Genomic DNA, 5,808 nt, shown 5'->3' on the forward strand with positions numbered 1-5,808 from the left:
GGGATTCCAATACTATGAGGTCTACGGGAAAATCATGATTTCCGATGCTGAGGGTTGACTGACAGCCTAAGCCTACCATCATCTCTCCTCCTGGGGAAGTGACCTGAAGCGGGGCTCTAAGGGTCCTAGTGGGCAACTCGTACTTTTCCACAACTACCCTTGATATGAATGAATGCGTTGCACCAGAATCAAAGAGTACCAATACTGGACGTGAATTTAATAAAAACTTACCAACCATAGTGTCTGGCCGATCATAGACGTCCTCCATGTCAATGTGATTCACTTGAGCACAAGGAAAAGGGTTGGGCTTCTTTGCTGAGCTTCCATTGCCGTTGCCATTTCCATTCCTCTGCTTGGCCTCCGGACAGTCGGTGGCATAGTGTCCTGTCTTCTGGCACTTGAAACAGGTGATATGACTCAGATCCTTCTGATCTGGAGCAGGACGGTGCTGGTTGCCATTGCCTCCATTGCCTGACTTAGAGTTGTTGTCGTGGTTGCGATTGTTCCCATTCCCTCCATGGTTATGTCCTCCATGATTATGTCCTCCATGGGTGTGATGGGTATGTCCTCCCGAGTATGGGGCATAGCGGGGCTTTTGTTGAGCTCCAGAGTTGTACTTTCCCTGGCCATATTTCTGCTTGCGGCTTTCAATCTGCTGCTGCTTGCCTTCAAGTATAGTGGCCTTGTCTACCAGCTCCTGGTAGTTGTTGAAGGTAGCCACCATTAGCTGCATTCCCAGCTCATCATTGAGTCCCTCAAGAAACTTCTCCTGTTTTACGGCATCTGTGGACACATCATCTGGGGCATAGCGAGATAATTTGCTGAACTCAACCATACTGCCCCACAGTATGGTTCCCCTGGCGTAAGTTGCGGAACTCACGCTTCTTCAGACTCATGGCTCCAGCTGATACATGAGCGGTGCGGAAAGCCTACTGGAACTAATCCCATGTCATGGTGGCGACTGGATAAGTGGCGATGTAGTTCTTCCACCAAGAGGCTACAGGTCCATTCAGTTGATGTGCGACAAAACGCACCTTCTCAACATCTGTGCATCTAGTAGTTGCTAGAGCCCTTCCGATCTTGTGGAGCCAATCATCAGCTACAATCGGCTCGGTGCTACTAGAGAACACCGGCGGATTCAGTCTTAGGAACTGGGTTAGGTTATCGACAGGGGGTGGTGGCGGTGGATTGTTGTTGTTGTTGCCTTGGTTTTGGATGAGCATTTGCATTAAGGCATTCTGCTCTTGAATCAGTTGGGTGAGCTCCGGCGGGAAAGTGAAACTGCTGACCGTAGGACGTAACTGGTTTCACTTTCCCGCCATCTCGTGTAAGCTTAGATACGTCCGGTCATCCGCAAATGCTCATCCAAAACCAAGTTACGTCCTACGGTCAGCGTGTGCTCTGATACCATCTCGGCACTTTGAATCTTTTCATCAATGTATTATGTCTGCCAGCATTCTTGGGATGGTACAGCTACACAGAGACTTGACTGATTTCGGGTCGGGTCATTACAATGATGATATCTAAGGCAATGATCATGAATATAGGCATCACATCCATGTCAAGTAGACCGAAACAATTCTGCATATACTACTATTACTCCACACATTGACCGTCTCCTGCCTGCATCTAGAGTATTAAGTTCATAAGAACAGATCATTAAGCGAGATGACATGATGTAGCGGGATTAACTCAAGCAATATGATGAAAACCCCATCTTGTTATCCTCGATGGCAACAATACAATATGTGCCTTGCTTCCCCTACTGTCACTGGGAAAGGACACCGCAAGATTGAACCCAAAGCTAAACACTTCTCCCATTACTAGAAAAACCAATCTAGGTGGCCAAACCAAATCGATAGTTTGAAGAGACTTGCAAAGATATCAAATCATGCATATAAGAATTCAGAGGAGATTCAAATAATATTCATAGATAAGCTGATCATAAATCCACAATTCATCAGATCTCGGCAAACACACTGCAAAAGTGTATTACATCAAATAGATCTCCAAGAACATCGATGAGAAATGTATTGAGAATCAAATAGAGAGAAGAAGCCATCTAGCTAGTAGCTATGGACCCGTAGGTCTAAAGTAAACTACTCATGCTTCATCGGAGAGGCAATGGTGTTGATGTAGAAGCTCTCAGTGATCAATTCCCCCTCTGGCAGGATGCCGAAAAAGGCCCCAAGATGGGATCTCACAGGTATAGAAGGTTTCGGCGGTGGAAAAGTGGTTTCATGGCTCCCCTGGATGTTTTTGGGGTATAAGAGTATATATAGACAAAAGAATTAGGTCAGGGGAGCTACAAGGGGCCCACAAGGTTGGGGGCGCGCCCCACCCCCTGGGCGCGCCCTCCATCCTTGTGGTTGCCTCAAGGCTCCTCTGACTTGTACTCCAAGTCTCCTGGGTGTCTTCTGGTCCAAGAAAAATCATGGCAAAAGTTTTATTCTGCTTGGACTCAGTTTGGTATTCCTCTTCTGCGAAACTCTAAAAGAAGGAAAAACAGAAACTGGCACTGGGCTCTAGGTTAATAGGCTAGTCCCCAAAATCATATAAAATAGCATATTAATGCATATAAAACATCCAAAACAGATAATATAATAGCATGGAACAATAAAAAATTATAGATACATTGGAGACGTATCAAGCATCCCCAAGCTTAATTCCTGCTCGTCCTCGAGTAGGTAAATGATAAAAACAGATTTTTTGATGTGGAATGCTACCTAACATATTTATCCATGTAATTTTCTTTATTGTGGCATGAATGTTTAGATCTGTAAGATTCAAAACAAAAGTTTAATATTGACATAAAAACAATAATACTTCAAGCATACTAACAAAATAATTATGTCTTCTCAAAATAACATGGCCAAAGAAAGCTGATCCCTACAAAATCATATAGTCTGGCTATACTCCATCTTCATCACACAAAATATTTGAATCATGCACAACCCCGATGACAAGCCAAGCAACTGTTTCATACTTTTGACGTTCTCAAACTTTTTCAACTTTCATGCAATACATGAGCGTGAGCCATGGATATAGCGCTATAAGTGGAATAGACGGTGGTTGTGGAGAAGACAAAAAGAGGGAGATAGTCTCACATCAACTAGGCGTATCAACAGGGTATGGAGATTCCATTAATAGATATCAATGTGAGTGAGTAGGGATTGCCATGCAACAGATGCACTAGAGCTATAAGTTTATGAAAGCTCAAAAAGAAACTAAGTGGGTGTGCATCCAACTCGCTTGCTCACGAAGACCTAGGGCAATTTGAGGAAGCCCATCATTGGAATATACAAGCCAAGTTCTATAATGAAAAATTCGCACTAGTATATGAAAGTGATATTATAGGAGACACTCTATCATGAAGATCATGGTGCTACTTTGAAGCACAAGTGTGGCAAAAAGGATACTAACATTGTCCCTTCTCTCTTTTTCTCTCATTTTTTTATTTGAGCCTTCTCTCATTTTTTTGCCTCTTTTGTTTCATCCAGAGTCTCGTCCCGACTTGTGGGGGAATCATAGTCTCCATCATCCTTTCCTCACATGGGACAATGATCTAATAATGAAGATCATCACAATTTTATTTACTTACAAGTTACAACTCAACAATTATAACTCGATACTTAGAACAAGATATGACTCTATGTGAAAGCCTCCGGCAGTGTACCGGGATGTGCAATGAATCAAGAGCGACATGTATAAAAATGATGAACGGTGGCTTTGCCACAAATATGATGTCAACTACATGATCATGCAAAGCAATATGACAATGATGGAGCGTGTCATAATAAACAAAACGGTGGAAAGTTGCATGGAAATATATCTCGGAATGGCTATGGAAATGCCATAATAGGTAGGTATGGTGGCTGTTTTGAGGAAGGATATGTGGTGGGTTTATGGTACCGGCGAAAGTTGTGCGGTACTAGAGAGGCTAGCAATGGCGGAAAGGTGAGAGTGCGTATAATCCATGCACTAAAAAAAAGACACATCCGTGCCGAACGAAATTTTTTTTGTCATACATATGACACTTCTATGACGATAATTGTGACAAAACCCGGTATCATCATAGATGTGGTGGGCTCCTACTTCTAAGACAAAAAATCATGACAGAAAATGGGCTTTTCGTCCTGGACGGGCCGGAGATGCAGCTGCATGACATTCTTTGGGCCGTCCATGACGGAAAAAACCGTGGTAGAAGCGAGGGGGAGGAAAATTTCGGGGAGTTCCCGGTTACGGTGGGAGGTCGGGGGCCGAGCGATGCGCGTTTCTCTCATACACGTACGCGTGTGTGTGCGAGGCATTGGCTCTAACTGAACCCGAGCGAGGCGTTGGGCTCTAATTGAACCCAAGCGATTGCACTGCAGGCTACGCGTTAGTGAACCCGAGCGATATGGCTGTTAACTGAACCCGATCGAGCGATTCCTTCGCTACTGCTGCTAACTGAAGCTGATCGATGCTGCCTCTGGGATGAACAGTGAGCGTTGCGGGGGGTTTGGATGAACAGTGAGCGATGTCGTTGCCTCTGGATGAACAGGACCTCGTGGTGTGGTGGAGGGCTGGATGAATAGTAGACGGTGGAGGGGTGCCCGTGGAGGGGTGGTTGTACAGGACCCCGTGGTGTGGAGGGCTGGATGAACAATAGATGGTGGAGGGGTGCCCATGGAGGGGTGGTTGAACAGTAGCCGGTGGAGTAGCGCGCGATGGAGGCTGGATGAACAGGAGCCCGTGGAGGCTGGAGGAGGTCGACGGTAGCCCGTGGAGGCTGGAGGAGGTCGACGGTGGAGATGAACAGTATCCCGTGGAGTCCCGTTTTGTGGTACGCCACACCCCTCCTGATGAACAGGACCCCCGTTTCGACCATAGCGCTCCAACACAAGTCCGTTTTGTCCGTTTTGTGGTACGCCACACCCCTCCCGAACAACAGGACCCCCGTTTCGACCGTAGGAGGTCCGTTTCGTCCATTTTGCGGTACGCCAGACCCCTCCCGATGAACAGGATCCCGTTTCGAACGTGGCTGGTCAAACACAAGGCTGTTTCCTCCGTTGTGCGGTACGCCAGGCCTCGTTTCCATCGCCTGTTCCGTCCAAGCCCTCCCGATGAACACGACCACGCATTCCGTTCCGACCCAACCGGTTGGCTCCCACGCGTTCCGTTGCCTCCCGATGAACATGACGCATTTTGTTGCCTCCCCATGAACGCGACGCATTCCGTTGCCTCCCCATGAACATGACGACGACGCTGTTTCTCCGTTCCGACCCAGCCATGTACACTAGTCCTGGCCGTACGTATGCGCGAGTAGGCGTTCGAGACCCCTCCCGTATGTACACATACGTGGCCGTATTTTCTTTCTTGCACCCTGGCCGCTGTACATACGTGTACATGCTACGTGCGCGCCTCTACTACGACACGTACGCGCCTCTACTACGACACATGCGCGTCTCTACATCCACCAGTATATATATACGTACACGTTCGTGACCAGAATGACAACGCTACGTACGCTTCGACCAGGTGGGTCCCGACTGTCAAGAACTTGCCTGCGAAGATGTAGCCGGTGGGTCCCGGCAGTCAGGGGGCGAATCATTTTTTTGCCCGGACACACTTCCTTGCGTGCGAAGATGTAGCTGGTGGGTCCCAACAGTCAGGGGGAAACATTTTTTTCACGAAATACAGTGGCCCGTCCGGTGGGTGCCAGCTATCAGGTGGAGGAATCATTATTTTCCGTGTAATAAGGAGGCACTTCCTTGCTGCGGCCGTGGACCCAGCTGTCAGCCTCTCCACATACAGTCCATGGCCGAT

The sequence above is a fragment of the Triticum urartu genome, chromosome 5 (assembly GCF_003073215.2).
Source record: "Triticum urartu cultivar G1812 chromosome 5, Tu2.1, whole genome shotgun sequence".
Classification (NCBI taxonomy): domain Eukaryota; kingdom Viridiplantae; phylum Streptophyta; class Magnoliopsida; order Poales; family Poaceae; genus Triticum; species Triticum urartu.